This window comes from Talpa occidentalis, unplaced genomic scaffold, assembly GCF_014898055.3.
Source record: "Talpa occidentalis isolate TD23 unplaced genomic scaffold, MPIMG_talOcc4v2.1 talOcc4.8, whole genome shotgun sequence".
NCBI classification, from domain to species: Eukaryota; Metazoa; Chordata; class Mammalia; order Eulipotyphla; family Talpidae; genus Talpa; species Talpa occidentalis.
This window is the reverse complement of record NW_023605194.1, coordinates 40752605-40774909: the sequence shown is the minus strand read 5'-3', so window position 1 is coordinate 40774909 and position 22305 is coordinate 40752605.

The following is a 22305-nucleotide window of genomic DNA, read 5'->3' as shown; positions in this document are numbered from 1 at the left end:
TCAGATAAGGCATATTAAAGGTTTACCTTCAGCTGCACAACCAGTGGACTCTTTCCTTGATCGAGTGTGAAAGCTCAGCTATAAACAGCTTTAATAGCTCCATGGTGCAAGACAATTGGACCATCGAAAGACAGGACTGGTAAGTGCTACCCACTTCCAGGCATTATTTTACAAGGCCCGGTAGAAGTGGGGTGCTTTGTCCTGCTTCCCCTCCATGTGAGTAAATGTCTTAATTCTTCTTGCTCCTGCTCACAGTCTCCTGCTGTTATTGTTTAACTTTATCAGTAGCAGGGGAGCAAAAGGGAAGAAACCAGCAGCAGCAAAGAGGCCATTCCAGTGGCGGCGGGTAGCACTCTCTCTCGGGGAATTGCTATGTGACTGCAGACCCATTGCGCAGAGTGAATCTGGATAGCTTCAGGTATAGCTTTTCTGGGAAGCAGTGAAGCCGTCCAGAAATCTACTAGAAAGCCACACATTCCAAAAATGTTCATTGAGACCTAATATAGGCCAACAAGCCCCAGTACCTGGGGAAAGAGCTCTATTTCTATCCAACTCGTGCTCTCATGGAGCACACACTCAATGAGGCCAAAAAAGATAATAAGTATATCTTATGTGAGGTGGTGTTAGGGCAAGGAAGATGCATCAGGACAAGGGGGAGAGGTTGCTCAGGGGAGTTTCCTGACAAGGAAATATTTGAATGAAGAGGTTGTGTCATGTACTTATCTGTGGCAAGAGAATTTTAGGCAGAAGAAATGGCAAGCAAAAAAGGCCCTGGTAGGGTGCTCTTGGCATGTTTGGGGACCTGCAGGAGGCACTGCCCTAGTTGCTGGTGACAGAAATTCCTCCTGGGGAGCCTCTTACAGGAGCTACTGAGCTTCATAGTGAGTAAAGGTTTTCCTTTTCAAATTGCTAATGACGGTCTTTCCGTGTGATTGGTGGGTGGATCCTTCCCATAATTGGAGCTCAGATCTTCTAATCCTTCACCCCATCTCCTCAATACCTGGTTGTTGTTGTTTTCAAGGGCCAAAGCTGCTGAAACTGAAGCAGCCTCACAGGCAGTGCCACAAACAAAATGGAAACAAGAAAAATGAGTCTGGTCTTAGATTTGTGAGGAAAAATAGGGCTTTGATTATTTTCTGCTGAACATCTACTAAGTTCAAAGATAGATGTGATTATCCTCACTTTACACATGAGTAACCTGAATCAGGATTTGAATCCAGGTTGTCTAATGTTCTCCAGGGCCCATGTTCTTGCTTCCTGTGTGTGGCAATTATGTGCTGCAGAACCATTGTGCTGTCAGGGAATAGACTCAAGATTTGGTTTGAGACTGCACAGGCACCCCAATAACTGGCAAATTGTTAGTATATGGTAGTTGCCACTTAATTCCTCAAAGTCTGTGTTTCTCCTAATGTGTGCCTCCTCTCCATCGCAAGTTTGACCACACCACAAGTCGAGGAGGTAGAGCAAAATGCAATCTACAGCCCAGCCCTCATCTGAAGTGCTGGTGGACCCTCGGATGATGAGCCCTGAGGCAGGGTGTCCTCTCAGGATGTCCTTCAGGATGCCATGCACTTTCACACTTAACCAGTGCCCTTGTATTACTCTCACACATGACAGGGCACAAAGGGATGAATACTTGTTCTTCAAAGATATTTCTAGTACACGGAATCATGGAACATGGAGATCAAAACAAAGCTGAAGTTCCTTGAGACCAATCATCTGCTGATGTCCCCTCACTATTCCACCCTTCTGCTAACTGGTCATCTTCACTATAGAATTTCCCAGTTTCATTGCATGTACTAACTCCTGAGCAGCTATTCTGTCTCTGGGCAGCTCTGGGTGTCCAATATCTATCTTCCCTATCTCTACCGTGTGAAGTTAATTCATACTTTTCCTGCAAGGCTGGTGCAGTATATGTCTAATCTCTTCTACGTGGAAGTCAAATGTCCGCTGTCCACTTCTATGAATGTAGCCTAAAGTCACAGCATTCTACTCATTTCTATTGAGGTTTTCATCAATAAAAACATGTAGGGGTTTTTGATTTGCTTATTACTATTAAGCCATAGCCCTGTGTCTCCACTTTTATAGTTGACTTAATGGACAATTATAAGCCTTTACATTTATCTCTATTCATCTTTCATTAGATGCACATCTGTTGACTGGTTCTTTACGGATCTTGGTATTGTTATCCATTCTCTCGCTATTCCTCCCATTTTACTTCACTTGTGATTATTTGGGGAAGCATCTGTCAACAAGGTCTCAAAACCAAATACCTATAGAGATGTTGGAGATAAGATAAATGGATCCACGGGGCTGGCTATAAACGCACACTCTGTAAGTAGCTTGTCTGTGACTAGGGCAGTAGAAACCCTTAAGCAGGAGGCAACTGCCACTTAGTCCAGTTTTTGCTCTGCTGAAATGAAAACATGCTATTGCTGCATCTCCAGCTGCTAGAAGGGAATCTGGAATTTGGGATTTTTTTTAAGTTTCCTGATTTTAAAATACTGACTCTATATTTTCTCAGTAGCATGTGGGACAAACAAAAGTGTCTGTAGAAGAGTTGTCCTGTGGGCCACCAGTTAGCAATTAATTAATTCATGTCATCACAAAACTAATTGAATTGTAAGGATGGTAGTTAGAGTCTGTGACATATACTAGAAGCTGCTATCCAGTCGGAATCATCCTCCAGCATCCCCAGGATTTGACCCTACTTGGGTTGACATCTAACATCCGATTCACCGTACTGCTCCAGAGAAAAAGCTCCTCATCTCACAAATGGGTGTCTACAGTGTAGAGGCATAGAGCTCAAGCTCTGCAGTGAGCACTCTCGCCTTCCCTCTGCCACTTCCTGGCTGTGTGACCTTAGACAAACCCCTTTACTTCTTTGTGCCTTAGTTTTCTCACCTATAAAATGGGCATAATAATAGTATTTACTTCATAAAGTAGATCCAAATATTTTACCAAATCATACCTATGGAGTGCTTAATTCAGGGCCTAGCACATAGGAATGAGTCAACACAATTTACCTATACTTTTTGTGGTTATTATTATCATCATTAACCACATAATCTCGGACATCTACTGTCTAAGGTGACTGGACAAAGAGAACAGCCCAGTGAGCACAGGAGAGATGGTCCCATAAACACTTCCAACCTTGTCCTCCACTCCTGACTACCTCAGCCAGGTGACCTCAGAACGTTGCTAAAGCTCTTCTTGGAGAAAATATATCCATAGAGGAGGATAGAAATTCCAGTTTTGCCTCCATACCATGCAGACCTGCTGCAAGGGCCCCTCTTGGGCAGTCTACACCCATGTCTCACCTCTCCCTGGACACGTGCCGGACCCAGTCATTCCCATCCTGTGAGCTCCTCTCCCAGTAAGGTGCCCTCTCCTTTCTCTTCACTAACTAAAGCCCAGTCAAACCCTTGTGAAATTCAAGGCCACTGTAAGTTCTTCCTTTCAAACGCTTGGTATTTTCTGTTCCTACTACTTCTATCATATTTAGCTTATTTTTTTTATTGTGCTTTCTGTTGACACTTGACTGGTAAGTAAGGGCAGAGGGGACCAGGTCTTGGTCTTGTTTGTGACTCTCTCATACACACACATACACACACACACCCTAAATAGCACAAGGCTGAGAACACCAAGAATGCTCAATAAAGAAACATTTTTGGCCTGCATGAATGGCCTGAAGGACTATTCCTTTCAACAATTATGGCCCAATAAATTATACTGGCATTGCCTCCTGGAGAGAAAGGCCACACCAAGGCTCCCACAGATGGGGAAATAGCCCTGTCTGCCAAAACCCAGATGCAGGCAGCCTTGGCCCTGTTTGGCTGTCTACCTGAATCTGGGTTTAACAACTTGGCCTGCAGTTTTACAGCCTGAGTCACCAGGCTCAGCACAACAGCATGAGTTCTTTGTCCGCATGCTGGTGCCAGGTGTTAAGGAAACTGGCTGGCATGGCTCACCCGGCTTGAGGAGACCTGCACCCCAAACTGTGAGGTCAGGGGACTTGTCTGCAAAAGGAGGCTTTGTCTAGACCCTAAAAAGGAAAAAAATAAAAGTGAGGGAAGTTTATATATAGCCCAAGGATCCAGGATTCGATGCTACGGAGGGATGTGGACTGGGTTGGAGGTTGGGAGGAGGCGGGACAAAGAATGACCGTGAAGATCATGACTGAACTGGACAGAGCTGAGAGAGGGGACTGAAGTCAGCCAGCTTTTATTTCCATGCTTGGAAGTCTTGTGTGGTCCTAGGAAAGAATGCAGGAATCCATCAAATTTAAATCTTTAGAGCTGAGGTTACATATCTTAAGAGCCAAAGTAATTCAGTATCCAAACAAATGATACAAGGGTTAGGGACCTCTGTGAGTTGAGGCTGAAGGGTCTCTGGCTATCTGAACATTCATTCTTGGGGTTATATAGTCAGTGGTACAGCAACTCTAAATAAGTTTCATGGCAGTGATGTCTCTCCTTTAGGTTTAACAAGCCTTCAAAAACAGCCCGAATTTGTAGTATGCAAGTTTCCATGGCATAAAGATACCCACCATGGTCAAGTTCAAACTACTAGCATGAGCCCTAAAATGTGGAGCTGGGAAGAGAATGCACAGACGGCTCTTCTGATGTGGTGTGAGCAACTCTGGCTCACAGTTTCCCCCAAATTTTGTCAAGGTCACCAGTAAGAATCCCATCAACACCCCATTTCTCTGGCAGTTTTGCAACCTTAAGTAAATCAGTGAAGCAATCTCAAAAATTTTATGAGAAGATTACTCCAAAAAGTATGTGAAATAGTAATTCCTTTAAAAAATAAGTATTTTTCAAACCTGATAAGCTTTAGAAGTACACATGGAAACATCTAAAAGAAAACTCACAGCATTAATATTTTGGTGTGAAGATGTTTGCACATATTTGGTATTTTCTGTACTTAAAGCTAAAAGAATTTGGTGTGTTAGTATAATTTCAAATGTGCAATCAAACTCTTTCTCTCTTTCCTTTCCTTTTCCCTCTCAGCCCAAAAGCCTTTAAGTAAGGCAGAGCAAAGAAGATACAATTGATCCTCATTATTAATGGATCCCATATTTACAAATTTGTCTACTCATTAAAATTTATTTGTAATCCCAAAATTAATTCAAAATGCTTTTTTGATCATTTACAGACCCAGAGTGGCAGAAGACGTGATTCACCCCAAATGTACCTTCCCAGTTGAAGTGGAACAGGTAACGCTCTGCCTTTTAGTTTTAACTCTTATACTGTAAGCAAGTGTCCTTTTCTTGGTCAATCTAATTCCATGTTTTTCATATTTTTTGTCCTTTTTTGTTACTGTCTGTGCTGTTTGAAACGACTCCCCAAGTGCAGGCCTGACGAGCTAGCCACTATCCCTGTGCAAGAAGGCTGAGGTGTGCGTTACAGAGAAAATATTTGTCAGATAGGCTTCATTCAGGACTGTGTTGTAGGGCTATTGCTGTGAGTTCAATGTTACATAAAACAAGGAAGGTATTGGTTGGCAAAATGTGTGATTGTGTTCACTAATTCACTATTTACAGTGATCTATAGAACACAATTGCCACAAATGAGAATCCACTGTATCTTCAGAAAGAGCAAGGAGCTACATTGGCCCAGGTCAGTGTCCGATAGCCCAGCTGGATGAGGGAGGGATCTATGCAGGGCAAGGCTTGAAGCAGAGAGTCAGAGTCCAAATGGAGAAGAGATTGGCAGCCCACGTGGGAGACTCATTTGTAGGGACTGCTGAAGTAAGTAAACTCATGAAGGGTAATGAAAGCTAGGTTTCTCTGTTTCCACCCATAGGGAGCAGCATCACCTTAATAGCAATGAGCACACTTAAAGGCCAGATCTGGATTCTAAATACTATTTTCCATGGCTTGGGGAAATGAGTCCAGAGCAGAGAAGGTGCAATCTCAACTTCCTTGGTAGTTTATTAAACATCTTGTTCCAGAAAGCAAATGAGTGCTCAAAAAATTACGGAAGCAAGTTGTAATAACAAACTAGATTGACTAGAGATAATATGAAAATCAAAATAAAGAGAATGTTTGAGAATGACAGTAATGGGTGATAACCCATAGAATAAAATTGGAAAATACCAACATAATGAAATTTATTAGAACTTTTACAAAAATAGGATATTTACATAGCTTCAAAATATCTCTGCAAAATACTACTTAGTTATAAAGGGAATAAAAAGTTACATTTACAGTGAAGACTGGAAGATACCACATTAATCAAGGGATCAAAGTGAATATGACCAGTGATGAGAAAAACTGAAATCCCTATTAATGGAATGCAGGAAGAACACAACATTGTCTTTGTGACATTTCTGCACAACCTGAACCTAATCATGAGGATTTATGCAATGTATGATTTATCAGAAATATACATATTTCATCATTCTGATTATCAAAATATGTTTCTCTTCATAACTGGGCTTCAACCATAGTTCCTGTCTCCCTTTCCCTTAGAATTTCTTAAAAAAAAAAAAGATTTATTTATTTATGCATACAAGAATTAGGGTACAAGCCAGAGGTGTGGGGGGTGAGACAGAGTGGGGAGCATTATAGGCGGATTGATTGAAATACACTGCTGAAGGGAGCAGCGGGAAAGTCAGGAGAGGTCTGCTGCGCCATGTGGGTCAGCTCCCTGGCTAGGGATCGAACTGGAGCTCATGCAGGGCAGTGTGAGACTTAATCCCTTGTGCCACCAGGGAGCCCCCCCCCTTTGGAATTTCTTAAGTCTTGAAAGTGTTAAGAGTATCTCTTGTTGGGCCTCCCTGGTGGCGCAGCGGTTGAGTGCTGGGTTGTGAAGCTGCCCGTGCTGCTCTGCGGCACCGGTTCCCAGGCCGCTCCCCGGCCACCGGAGGAGGGTCCCGCATGGCTCACAGACCTCTCCTGCCGCCCGCTGCTCCTCTCAGCAGTGTACTTTGGTCCTTCTGCCTGCTCTGCTCCCCGCTCTGGCTCTGGTGAATTCTCTCACCCTCCCACGCTTCTGACTGTACCCAGTGCTTGTATAAACAAAACAAACAAACAAATAAATAAATAAATAACATGCCTCTATTAAAAAAAAAAAATTAGGTTAATGAAGGTAAATTTTGGAAAACACCAGAGGATGGAGGATGGTTGCCTGGGAAACCGACCTGAATGAAGGGTTGGAACTTCTGGTCTCGCTCCCCAGATCTCCAGGGAAGAGGGACTGGAAGTTGTGTTCAATTGCTAATGGCCAATGAATTAATCAATCTATCCTGTGTAATGATACATCCATAAAAGCCCCAGGGGAGGGGCTTTGAAGATCTTTCTGGTTGGTGAACCTGTGAATTTGGGGAAAATGATGTGTCCACAGAGGACATGAAGCTCCATGCTTTTCCCCACTGTGCATATCTTCCATGTAGCTGTTGACGCTTACCCTTTAGTATCCTTTGTAACAAATCAGTGATCTTGTGGATAAACGGATTTCCTGAGTCCTATGAGGCACTCTAGCAAATTAATTGAATGTGTCCTGGGACACTGATTGATAGTCAGTTGGTCAGAAGCATAGATAATAATCTGGGCTTGTGGGTATTCCTGAAGTGTGAGGAACAGTCTTTGGAATTTCACATTTGTAGCTGATTGGTTAAAAGTCCAGGTCTGGGGCCTATGTGGAGTTTTTGACCAGAATCTAAAATGTAGGGTGGTTTTGGGAAACTGAGCCTTTTACCCATGGTATGTGATTTTATCTCTAGATAGATAGTGTTAGCATTTAGTTGAATTCTCAGACACCCTCCTGACATTTGAGAATTGCATACAGGTGTGGTGGGGAAGTCTCTACACACCTATTGAAATTAGGTCCAGGAGCTCACAAGGCAATCCAATATATACAAGCCTGGGAATAATTTGCAAAATAATTGACCTGTAACTATTAAAAAATATCAAACACATGAAAGCACATCACAGAAAAGCTGAGGAACTGTTCCAGACTAATAGAAAATAAAAAGACATGGCAACTAAATGAACATGTGATTCTGAACTTGATCTACTTGTAGTGGTAGTCTATACCACAAGAACAATTTTGAACTCTCAGAGTCTTACCACATAAAACTTTGTATTTTGCTCATGCAAATTTAAATGCAGACCAGCATAGTCATTTGCCATGTATTGACATAAAAAACATCAATAGGAATCTAGGCAAAACTGAGGAGGAGTCTGAGGTGTTAGTGGGAGAAAAGTATCAGTGTGAATCTTGCAATTTTAATAACTATGTTGTGATTATATCAGAATGTTCTTATTCGTAAGAAATCACACGAGCATATTCAGAAGTGATGAGGCATTAGGTTTGCAACTTACTCCCAAATAGTTTAGAAAATAGTTCTTCCCACTGTGCTTTCAACTTTTCTGTAACTTTGTGTTTGTAACAAAAATGTTTACAGGTAATTGGTTTAGATTTATGATTTTTTAAGTAGAAATCTTATCAAGGGGTGAAACATTTAAGAGAAATTTGGTCTCCAATAGCTATATGTTTAACTGACTAGATTTATAAAAATGACTTAGGTACTTGTCAGGCTTGTCAAACAACAGAAGTACTTTGAAAGGGAAATGGATTATATTACATTTTAAATGCATTTTTATTTGTTGACATATTTGTTTGTTTTAATTTTATGTACAAAGTGCTAGTGTTGTTTCTTCTCTAAAGTATATGTCTTGGATGACCAGTTCAAGGAAGTTCACTTAGCCCAGATATGCACACTGGTGGTGCATATTGAAGCCATCTTTCCAGATCAGATTCTGCTGGTTTAAGCAGATGCAGCAAGAGTGAAAACCCTGGCTGAATTTTCTTTCTTGGTCCCAATAAAGCTGCTAGTGACCCATGCTTTCTTGGCTGCAAAGAGGAAAAAAACTATCAATGAAATTTTAAGTGGCTGATGGTATTTAACTAAATCTGTAAATGGGACCAAATTATTATTTTAAAACTCTTTAAAAGTAATTGCTAAAATTTTCTAGAAAATAGAAGAATTTTCAACTAAAGTTAAAGAGCTAATGAATATTAACTTTTAAAAACCAGAGTTAATACAAATTGTATTTTTTCTGGGTGCTATAGATTCACCAACGAGCTGTCATTACTTCAGCATTAATTTTGGGATTAGAGCCCTCAAATAAAAAAGAAATACAAAACATGCTCTCCGACTTGCTTAGAAGATCATAGCTGATCAATGCCATGAGAGCAACACACAGTAAACAATAACAAATAAAACAATTAAACCAAAATGGCAAGCATTAGAAACTGAGATTACGTGGCATATCTTTTCGTTCTTGTGGCATAACCCTACAGGCAGAATTCCCATCAAAAGCAAATTAAGTGGAGGCAATAATAATATTCAGCTTTAATACTCAGGATTGGACAGTCAAACTACCTTGAACTCTCAGAGGTTTAACACAAAGAAAGTGTGTCTCTTACTCCCACAAAGCTAAATGCAGGCAGGACAGCTATTGGCCACGTGGTAACTGTCACACATCTCTTGTAGCTTTCATCTTAAAGTGTGGCCATTCTTGCCAGGATGCCTACAAAAGGACAAATAGAGAGTGGGGAACTCATACCTGCTCTTTAATGCCTCAACCTGGAAGCTTCATGTACAGCCCACTGGCTAGAAATAGTCCCACCTAATCACAAGAATGCTGGGAAATTAGACTTCCTGTTGCTTGGGAAGGAGAATAGAACCAAATCTGTTCTCTACCACAGAAGCCTATTTGGAAAGGGTTTAGTCATTCAAAACACAGGCGTGGAGTCAGGTGGACCTGCTTTGAACTTAGATCCACTTAGTTAAAATATCAATGTGACACTGAACAAATAACTCTGTCTCTATAAAATATAAAAAATTAGTCTCTATAAAATAAACTAATAACAACCTAGAGGGTTGTCATAAGAACTAAAAGATTATATCTATTGCCACAATATAGGGCTCAAGAAATAACCTTTGTTGTTATCATTATTACTACTAAACCATCTACTAATTCAACTTATTACTTAGAAAGTAATGCTTACAGACATAGAAAACAGATTGGTGGTTGCCAGAGAGGAGGTTTGGAGGTGAGGAGAGGGAAAAATGGGTGAAGCAGGTTAAAAGTGACAAAGTTCCAGTAATAATAAGTAAATGACATGGGAATGCAATATATGGCACGGTGCCTATAGTTAATAATTCTGTACTAAATAAATGAAAGTTGCTAAGAGAGGTAACTTAGTAGTCTTTATCATAAGAAAAAATAAATGTAACTCTATGGTTATAGATATTAACTAGGTTATTATGATGATCATTTCACAATGCATACAAATATTAAATCATGTTGAACACCTGAAACTAATATAATATTTCATCTCAAGTATACCTCAGTCTAAAAAAAACCAGAAAATAATGACTTTTCTCTTGTTTGATGGTATCTAAAGAGATACAGGTCAATGATTTATCTTATGGGAAAGATTCAAGCTTTTGGAAGCTGGGCATTTCCTCAAAAAGTTAAACATAATGTTACCATACATCACCCACCAATTACACTCCTAGTTATATATCCAAAAGAAATGAAAACATGTCCACACAAAAACATATGTGCAACATTATTTGTAAAAACCAAAAAGTATAAACTCAAAAGTTCATCAAATGGTACGTGAATACACAGTACATGGTACACACATACAATAGAATATTATTCAGCCATAAAAGAAAATACTGATAATAACTACAACATCCATGAGCCTTGAAAATGAAATAACCCAGTCACAAGAGAACACATGTTCTATGATTCCATTTTATGTAATGCCTGGAATGGGCAAATCAATGGAAACAGAAAGTAAATTGGTGGTTGCCTAGAGCTAGAGGTGTTGGGGGAAATGAGAACTGACTGCTAATAGCACTGGTTTCTTTTTTAGGTGATAAAAATGTTCTAAAATTGATTGTGGTTACGTTTGCAAAACTCTGCATGTACTAAACATTGTTGAATTATACACAAGCAGTTTCATTGTTTTAAACATTGCAAAATACCTGATAAGAGACATATCAAAATATACACAGAAGTCTTAAATGTAACAGTAAGAAAACAAATAGCCCAATAAAAAGGAAACCCCCCCCCCAAAAAAAAAGACAAAGAGATGAGATAAGGCATTCAAGAAGAAACAGAAAAAGGAGCAGAAGAAACTCAAGAGGTAAAAGCAAAGGTCACCAGAAAGGGCCCTCTGGCCACAGGTGGAATTACAAAATCTTGCAAAAAGTAGGCTGTTCCTTGTGCCTGAAGCAATAGTGATCTTTTATGCCATTCTGTTTAAATATCCAGTTTCAGTGCTATAACATCTGTTGCCACCAGTGGCTAGGATAAAGTGTCTTGGGCATTTAAGCATAAATTTTGTAAAGAAAAAAAAAGGAGGGCCTCCCTGGTGGCGCAAGGAGTTAAGCACAACACTATGAAGCAATCCACAGCCTCTGCAGCACGAGTTCGATCCCCAGGCAGGGAGAAATCCCCACATGGCACAGCAGACCTCTCCTGTCTCGCCCGCTGCTCTACTCAGCAGTGTATTTCAGTGGATCTACCTGTTCTGTTCCCCACTCTGTCTCTGGTGAATCCTCTCACCCTCCACACCTCTGGCCTGACCCCAGTTCTTGTATGCATAAATAAATAAATCTTATAAAAAAAGAAAAGAAGAAAAAAAGGAAGGAGGGGGAGCAAAAGACCTGGAGGGCCTTCCCCAAATTAGCGTATGAAAAGAATTTCAGTTTCATAGGTAATTAGAATTACTAAATAACCACACACAACTATAAAAATGGCCAAAATCCAAAGAATAGACAATACCAAATGCTAGTAAGATTCTAGAGCAACCTTACTCTGATTCATGGCTGGTGGGAATGTAAAATGGTACAGCCACCTCAGAATGTGATAGTTCAGTGATTTTTTTACAAAGCTAAATACAGTCTTAACGTATAATCCAGCATGGCACTAGGTTTTTGTTTTTTTTTGGTTTTTTTTTTTTTCACTGATAAGGACACTTTTTATTTTTATTTTTATTTTTTTATTTATTTATTTGTACAAGCACTGGGTACAGTCAGAAGCATGGGAGGATGAGAGAATTCACCAGAGCCAGAGCAGGGAGCAGAACAGGCAGAAGGACCGAAGTGCACTGCTGAGGGGAGCTGCGGGCAGCAGGAGAAGTCTGCGCACCATGTGGGACCCTCCTCCGGTGGCCGGGGAACAGCCAGGGATCGAACCGGCGCAGCAGAGGCTGCGGGCAGCTTCGCAACCCAGCATTCAACCGCTGCGCCACCGGGGAGGCCCGGCACTAGGTTTTGACTCAAATAAGCTGAGAACTTATATCCACACACAAGCAAGCCTACACATAAATGAGTATAGCTGTTTTACTCATACTTGCTAAAAACCAGAAAGAACCAAAATGTCTTTCAAAAACTGCATAGACAAACAAATTGTAGTATATCCAGACAATGGAATATTATTCAACAATAAAAAGTAATGAGCTATCGCATCATGAAAAGATACGGAGGAACCTTAAATACACATTGCTTAGTAAAAGAAGCCAGTTGGAGAAAGCTATATATAGTCTACTTTTCCAACTATATGACATTCTGGGAAAGGCATAACTATACAGACACTAAAAAAATCAGTTTGCCAGGAGTTCAGGGTTGAAAAGGAGAGACAAATAGGTGGAGCACAGAGGATTTTTAGGGCATTGAAACTATTCTGTATGATACTGTAGTTGTGTTACATGACATTACAGATTTGTCAAAATCCATAGAAACTCTACAACACAAAGAGTGAACCCTAATATAGACTCCAGACCTTAGTTAATAACAATGTATTAATATATATCAGTTTTACTAAACACATCACACTAATACTGTATAATTATGTGAATAATAGGGCAAACTGTATTAGGAGGGTATATATGGAACTATCTGCTCAGTTTAGTGTAAACTTAAAACTATTATAAAAAACAGTCTATTAGAGGTCTCCTGCCAACCTGTGACTATGCAGGTGCCTCTCTTTTTTCTACTTTTCCTTATAAACCTATCCTTTTAAAATGTAAAAAAAAATAATCGATTGATTAAAAAATTTTAAACTAAGGAAAAGAAAATGGCAAAAAGAAGTCAGATTAAAAATACACACAAGGGGCCTCCCCGGTGGCGCAGCGGTTGAGCACTGAATTGCAAAGCTGCCCGCAGCCTCTGCAGCGCCGGTTCGATCCCCAGCCACTGGGGGAGGGTCCCACATGGCGCGCAGACCTCTCCTGCCATCTCCTGCTCCCATCAGCAGTGTATTTCCTCAGTCTGTCTGTTCTGCTCCCTGCTCTGGCTCTGGTGAATTCTCTCACCCTCCCACACTTCTGACTGTACCCAGTATAAATAAATAAATAAAGTTTAAGAAAGAAATAAATAAAAATCTTAAAAAAAAATACACACAAGACTATAACACAATTAGGCCAAAAATGTGTGTGTGGGAGGGAATGATAAGTCAAAAGAATTTGTAAAAGTTTTTTTTTTTTAATTCTATGTGTTTGTCAACATGCTTGTCAATGATGGCATTTCCTTGCTTGCAAAGCACAACTGTGGCTCACCTCTTCGTCTCCCTGTTGCTTCTCCAACATCGATAACAAAACCAAGGCCACCACATGCATCAGAGGTTTTGCTGACAGCCACAGGGAGCCAGAGAGACCTCTGTTCCAAGTATTTAATTAGGGGGACAAATATGTCATCCACTCCCACTACAAATTTTATAGTCACTTAAAAATATTCTTTATCACCAAGATTTGTGTTCTTTTTTTGAGTGTGTGGGCGCTTAGAGAAGCAGCCAGAGTGGGCTCATAGAGAACCAACTCCATCTCCTAGCTCTGCCAAGGCCTTGGGAGAGGTCCTGTCCCTGAGAGGCAGGAATAAACCAAAACATGCTTGACCACTTAGCCTACACACATTACCAGTGAACTAGGGGCTGTGGGTCAGGGGCTCTCCCCCTGCCAGCTAGCACTCACTCAGGGAGCCTGTCTGGCCCCACCCTACTCATTCATTCCGCAAATATTAGCATCTCTTTTGTGCCAGGCATTGTTCTGTTTACTTGGGATACAAGACTAAATTCCCTGCTTTTGTGGAACTCCTGCTCTAGTGGCAAGAGAGAAACAATAAACACAGTAACTTAGTAAATGATGTAGGAGCTATGAGGAGTTAAGTGCAATGCAGGAAAGATGTCAGGAGAGGAAGGTGGAGAGTATTAAGGAAGGTGGGAGGAACTGGTTACAATTCTAAATCTAAGGGTGGGGAGGCCTGGTTGAAGGCTACATCTAAGCAGAGACCTGGAGGTGGAGGAGGTACCACCCCACTTCAGGGAGAGGGAGCAGCACTTGAGGGAGGGAGACCTGGTCTGGTGTAGGATCTGCAAGGAATGACCTTGACTGGGACCGAGGTGTCTGTCCTCTGCCAGTGATAGATGACCCCACCTGCTTTCTCTTTCTCTATCCTGAAGTTCAAGGAGTAAACCCCACTCCTCTTGAAACTTGGCAGATTGGAACAGGAATGATCAGAGGGGTTGACACCAGTGGAGACGCTTCTAACTTGTCAAGTGAGGATGGGAGGGAGGGAGCCACCACCCGCTGGGTGCTGAGGACACTCAGCACTCAGCAGTGGATGGCACGCTATGATGGCAGAGGCAGCCTTAAATTACAGCTGAAGTTTGGTTCCAGCTCACTTATTCACTCACTAAGTGTGGCACACGCTCTATGTGAGCGTAAACCGGTGTGAACATATTACGTTCGTTAAATTTGTGTAAAATGTGTGTTATTAAGACTTATGTATTTTCAACCATTACTTAAAGAGAAACCTATTGCTTAGGGGAAGTTCCTTTACAAAGTTCAAGGACATGTGAACCATTTCTTTAGAAAAACAAATGTACACGTGAAATATAAAAGGGGCTAAGTATGACTGCACTTCACACTAGTGGGGTGCTAGTCAAAGAACCAAATCTTAGTGGTTTATAACCGCCAACAGAGGATTATTTCTCACTGGCCACCAGTCTATCTGAGCCAGCAGGGGGCCCAGGGTGGGGACGCAGCTGTCCACGCAAACATTGCCACTCAGCAGGGCAAAGGGAGAGGCTCTGGTCCTGCACAGCCATGAATGGTCTTAGTCGAGGCAGGGTACTTCCGCTGAAGGCTAAGGAGGCCCCAACATGCAATTATACCACATCCGGGCAAAGCTGGATGTCATACTCAGCAGGGTGATAAATAGTGGGAATGTCCTCCCTGAACTATCAGAGCTCGGATATTCAGATAAGCTGCTACTTGCACACCAGACAACCAGAGCCCACCCACTGCGCCGTGAGGTTGCTGTGTGGCACCTCGACCGGTGTCCTTCTTCATGTAGCTGTACATCAAGAGCAATTACCCAAGAATAGTGACAGGTTTTGTTTTGTTTTTTATATGTTTAACAGTGTCACAAAAGAATGTGTCTAAGCAGAAGGGGCCAGGACAAGTATAGACTTTGCAGTCAGTTATGAAAGAAGACTAGAGTGCAATGGCAGCCTGCCTCCTCCACAGTTTCAGTCTAAGACCGCTGGGGATAAAGAGCTGAATGTCTCGGGAGCAGGAACAAAGAAAAGCATATTCTGTTCCTCATGTGCTGAAATGTGAGGGGAGAGCAGAACATCTGTAGAAGGCTGGATCCAGCAGGTTGACAGAATGTACCTCAGTCCAGAGGAGAGAACTTAATTAAAGACACACATTGAAAAGTCATCTACATAAAGGTGAGAGAACCAGGAAGAAGGAAGAGAAGGTCAAGGAGAAAATCCTATCAAGGATATTGGAAGCTGAAAAAGAGACCAGGGTGTCAAAAGATCAAAAGGGCAACTGTCCTGAAAACTGATAAGAGACTGCATCTGGGAGCAGGGCAGTCATCTGAAATTGGTCCAGGACTTGAAGGGGGTTCATCTAGACAGAGAGACTGCATGACAAATGCCATGCTTAAACATGGCAGCCATGGGCACCCTCCTCTGACTTCCCTAAGCAGCATCAACAGCCCCTCTCCCCCATGCAAGAGCCCCTTCCACCTTGCCTGGACCTCCTCCAGGCAATTAGTTTCTGAAACAGTCTTACTGTGACCCCCAGCCTAGTCCAGTGCCTGACTCTTGGAAGACACATAATAAATGTGCAAGGAATAAAGAAATGCATGAATAGAAAAAGAAGATATATCTATAAGCCAGTGAAGACTGAAGCTAAGAGTTAAAATGGTGTGGGAGAGGGATTAGAAAATAAGGAAACAAAGATAGGTAGATACAGTTTGGTTTAATTCAACAAGTTATGTACTCACCTCTCTGGGGTGGATACAGGATGTCAGCTGACACAGGTCCTGTCTTCACTGTGCACCCAGCCCAGTGGCTAGAGACCACAGGCCACACATAACTCTAATAACCATAGAGTGAGGGAAGCATTAGAAGAAACACTGTCCATAGTTTTCTTCTAGAAAAGCTAGCCCTTCTTCTAGAAGGGCTGTCCATATTTAAAATAGGGAGGCAAAGAAAAGCAACCTGGATGAGCTAGGTTTTGAGATGGACACTTGAAAATGGGGATTGTTGTTCCAGGTGTTCATCCAGGCAGCAGCCTGGGAGACTGTGGCCTCCCCAGCACACAGGGCATCAGCATTGGTTGCTGGGAGAAGCGGGAATTACTGGGGTATAACAAGTAGAGACTGAATTCTCTCTTTTTTTTTTTAAGATTTATTTATTTTTGTATACAAGAGCAGGGATGTAGGCAGAGGTGCAGGGTGATAAGAGAATTCACCAGAGACAGAGTGGGGAGCAGAACAGGCAGACTGACTGAAATATATTACTGAGGGGAGCAACAGGTGAGACAGGAGAGGTCTGCTGTGCCATAGGGGTCACCTCCCTAGCTGGGAATAGAACCTGTGCTGCAGTGGCTGCCAGTAGCTTCATAGTGCTGAGACTTGACCCCTTGCACCACCAGGGAGGCCCTGGAGACTGAATTCTTCGTAGGAATTATTCTGTGTGAACATGAAAATATAAGGACATGGAATGACTCAGATGGATGGCAGAGGCTCTTCGATCCTTTGTATGGTCACTGAGCAGCTGTCATGAGAAACAAAAATGCTGCAGAGGATAAATGCAACAGAAGGTGTCAAGAGGTGCCTTCCTTCCTCTTCACACCCACTTCAGGAGACCTACAGGAAGGAAGCAGAAAACCACTTATTGACTTCCCTGGAGCCCTAACAGAGAAATGTCTGGCCAATATTTCTTCAAAGAGTCTGATGGCATTTTTAGACTTTGTATTTCAAAATGAGTGACTGTGATTTATTTGCCACAGTCACTTGTCAGTTTGGGACACTGGCAAAGTAACCACCACATTGACCAGAGGATCTGTCCCTCACATAGGGTCTCTAAAATTTTTCTTACCAGGGAGCAAAGAACAAAAATGTGGGAGGCTGGGGGTCTGCCCAGCTCTGCTGACATTCATGGCCATTTAATGCGAGAACTGAACTGTGATGACCACAGCGGGTGGGGGCAAGCTGAGGACAGGACTCAAGTCTCACTTGCAGATGGAAGACACACCTGAAGGCAGGCTTTGCTCTCTCTTAGTAAGGCATAGGAGGACTGGTACCCAGTGCCTTCTCACCTGGCAGTTCTGCCGCTCAGCAACCAAGAGGGAGAAGGGTCTTGTGATCAAAGTCAAATCTCCTCAGTTTCTCCTTGCAAAACTGCCTTCCATAGTTATGGGACGTGGCAGAATCAAACTATCTATATACCCTCTCCAAAAACACATTAAAATCCCTCTTTGATATAAGTAAAGTGACTTCACAAGTTTTCACTTAATTGAGAGAGAAAATCTGTATCCAATTCAACAATCTACCTGCCAAAAAGGCGCTTTATGGCAGCAAATTTATGAACCTCTTGACAAACTTATTTTTAATGGAAATTATCAATTGGCAGTAATTACATTACTATGGTGTGTATTTTACAAGAAAAAGTTTTCCGAGAATGTTGAGATATTTTATGTTCCATAACACAAAGTAGTAATGGTGGATTAATTGGAAATGACATGGTATATATAATAATGGCATTGTTTTGATTTTTTCTCTGGTGGGTCTAAATATTCATCAGTAATCAGATTTATAAACTCTAAAAATCTAATTCCTTATGCTGAGAGACGGGTCATGATGGCCTCACCCTGGGATAGGCACCAAAGGGATACAATGGCATAAGAACAAGGAAGGACCAAGCCCCAAAGGCAGCAGGGGGCATACATACCTAGGCATCAAAGCCTCAAAGCCTGATGAGCTTGGCTGAACCATCCTGAGTTGACCCCAAATAAATTAAAATAAAGTGAAAGCAAAGAAACATACTTTTCCATCAAATATAGTATCTCAGCCCTTGGAAAAGGAGAGAATATGGAAAAAATTAAAAATTCGCACAGCCAAGTAAATGACCAGTGTATTAGATTAGGAAAGTACTGAATGAAAAGTAAGGTTTCCCAAAATATGATATCTGGTATCATTTGAGGAATAGGCAAAGAAATATTTTTTTTTAATTTGGAAGATTAATTTGTGTAATTTAATGAATAAAGGCAAATGATACTGATTTTCTACTTAAGCTATTAATATAAATCGTTCCTTTTGACTACATTGCACTAAAGCAGCAAGTTCCTTTCAATAAAACTTTTAATTAATAATAGCACAGTTGGTCCTCAGCTAATAGTAAAACTGACACCCGATCATGAAGTGTGGAAACACTGAATAGAGCCAGATATTTGGGTGAACACTAAGATGTGGACACTTCTTTATGTTCCAAGGTAAGAGGCAGTTTATTTATTCATTCACTTGACTTTTAGTAAATGTTTATTGAGTTCCTGTCATGTGCCATGTAAAAAAAGATCCTCAACATCATTAGCCATCATGGAATTGTCCAAGGCCCTGGAATCTAACAGTGAACAAGATAATTCATTGCCCTTGAGGAGCTACACATTAGCAGGGATAAAGACAATTAAACAGACAGGTACCATATGCCTTGGTAAATGAAAAAAAAAAAAAAAGAAGTAGCAGCAAGACATAACATTATAAAAGATAGAGATGCCTTAAAACATTGAAAGGCAAATTATACAAATTTTAACAATAAAGAAAAATGAAATAAAATTGATAATATAGCAGAAAAATGACATTGTCTTTATTGATAAATACATTTTCAATGATTGAACATTTACCATGTATCAATATTTGCATATATTTTCATTTAGTCCTCCTCATAACACTGCAAGTTAACTGTTATTAAATCCATCTTACTGGTGAGCAATCAGAGGGTACTGCCCAAACTCACACAGCAATATGGGGAGTCAATCTCAGATTTGAATAAAATTACGATAAAGGAATAATTCTTTTGTTTTAGGTTTTTATTTCATTTATTTGTGCATATAAGAACTGGGGTGTAAGCCAGAGGTGTGGGCAGCAGCGAGAAGATTCAGAGACAGAGTGGGGAGCAGAACAGGCAGATGGACTGAAATATACTGCTGAGGGGAGCAGTGAGCAAAACAGGAGAGATCTGCAGTACCATGTGGGTCAGTTCCTTGGCTGGGGATCAAGCTCTGTGCTGCAGTGGCTGTGGATAGCTTCATGGTGCTTTGACTTAACCACTTGAGCTACCAGGGAGGCCCCTAAAGGAATTATTCTTTAAAAAAATAAAAAATAATATGATCCAACTATGTGCTGTCTATAAAAGAAATATTTTAGATTCAAAGACACAGATATGTTAAAAGAAAAGAGATGGAAAGAGATATTAAAAGACATGCAAATCATAACCAAAATATCTGGAATGTCTATATAAATAATAGACAAATGGATTTTATAATAAAAACTGTTACTAGGGACTAAGAAGAAAATTATATAAGGATAAAATAGTCACTATATCAAGATGATAGAATTATAAACATCAGCTCTGTAGTAGGTAACCAAAATGTATGAAACAAGAAAATCATAAGTGAAGGGAGAAATAAAAAATTCAACATAGGTAGTTGAAGACTTTATTATCTTATTTTCAATAGTGGATATAATAATTAGTTAGAAGGTCAACAGGAAATGGATGAACAGCACTATAAACTAACTGAAACCTATAGAAACTCTACAATAGGAGAATAAACATTCTTCTCAAATACAGATGGATGTTTTCCAGGATAGACCATGTTAGGCCATAATTTTTTTCAATAAAGTTTAAAAGATTGAAATTATATAAATATGCTTCTGAATACAATAAAAAGAAAGGTGAAATCTATAACACAAGAAAATTTGGGACAGTCACAATATATGGAAGTTATACAATATACTTTTTTTTTAAGATTTATTTATTTATGCATACAAGAGCTGGAGTACAGGCCAGAGGAGTGGAGGGTGAAGGATTCACAGAGACAGAGCAGGGAGCAGAATAGTTAGAATGACCAAAATACACTGCTGAGGGGAGCAGCAAGTGAGACAGGAGAGGTCTGCTGCGCCATGTGGGTTGCTCCGTGGCTAGCGGGGATCTAATCGGCACTGCCCTATACAATATACTCTTAAATAACCAGTGGGTGAAAGAAACCACAAGATGGGGCCTCCCCTGGTGGTGCAGGCAGTTGAGCACAGGGCTGTGAAGCTGTCTGCAGCCTCTGCAGCACAGGTTCCATCCTACTGAGAATCCCACATGGCGAGGCAGACCTCTCCTGTCTCGCCCACTGCTCCCCTCAGCAGTGTATTTCAGTCAGTCTGCCTGTTCTGCTCCTCGCTCTGTCTCTGGTGAATCCTCTCACCCTCCCGCACATCTGGCCTGTACCCTGATTCTTGTATGCATGAATAATCTTTAAAAAAAAAAGAAGTCACAAGAGAAATTAAAAAATCACTTTGATATGGATGAAAATCAAAATCCAACATACCAAAACTTGTGGACTCCAGTGAAAAGTCATTCTTAGATGAAAATGTATTACTTTGAGTACCTATATTTAAAAAAAGGAGCTCGAATTAATGAACTTTCACCTTAAGAAACTAGATAAAGAAGAGCAAACTGAACTCTAAACAAGCAGAAGGAAAGAAATAATAAAAATTAGAGCAGAAATCAATGATGTTTTTGCTTTTTTATTATAGTAGAGCAGAAATCAATCAGAGAATAGAAAAACAATAAAGAAAATTAATAGCCCAAAAGTTGAAAAGATCAACAAAATTAACATTTAGCTATGTTTCTAGAAAAAAAGAAATGATACTCAAATTATTAAAATCAGAAATGTAAAAAAGGCTATCATTAATTGTACAAAAAAAAAGATATTCTGTGAACAAGTATATGCCAGCAAATTAGACAATATAGATGTAATCTACAATTTTCTAGAGTCAACTACTGAAATTGATTCAAGAAGAAATAGAAAATCTGAGTCCACCTATAACAAGTAAAGAGACTGATTCAGTCATCAAAAACATTCCAACAACAAAATACCAGGACGAGATGTCTTCCCTGGTGAATTCTACCACATATTTAAAAGAAGAATTAGCACCAATTCTTCACAAAGTCTTCCAAGAAATAGCAGAGACATTATTTGTGAGCTCATTCTGAGACTAGTATTATCCTTATACCAAACCAGACAGAAATACAAGAAAACTATGGACTAATATCCCTTAAGAATATAGATGTTGCAATTTGCAGCAACATGGATGGCGCTGGAAGGGATCATGCTCAGTGAAATAAGCCAGAAAGGAAAAGAAAAATACCGGATGGTCTCACTCATAGCAGGAATCTAGAAAACCTAAATAAGGGACCAGGAAAAAGAATAACTATAAGAAAGAAAAAATCAAAATCAACAAACAACTATGAACCAGAGACATACTGTGGGAAGGGTGGGTGGCGGGGAAAGAAGGGATTGGGGTCAAAATAAGGGGGTTGCAATTGTATGGGGAATATAAAAATAAAATTTAAAAAAAGAATATAGATGCAAAAATCAACAGAATACTAGTAAACTGAACTTAGCAAAATATCATAAGGTTCACACTTTTTCTGGATTTATCCCAGATATTCAAGGTTAACTTGACATAGAAAAATCAGTCAGTGTAATTCACCATATCTACAGAATAAAGGACAAAAAACAAATAATAGTCTCAATAGAGTCAGAAAAAGTATTTGACACTATCCACCATCCTTCATGATATGAGCACTCACCAAACTTCCTTCTTGTGATAAAGGACATGAAAATGTCATAACTAACATTGTACTTACTGGTGACAAATTGAAAGCTTTTTGTCTTACATCAGGAGCAAGACAAAGATGCCCATTGT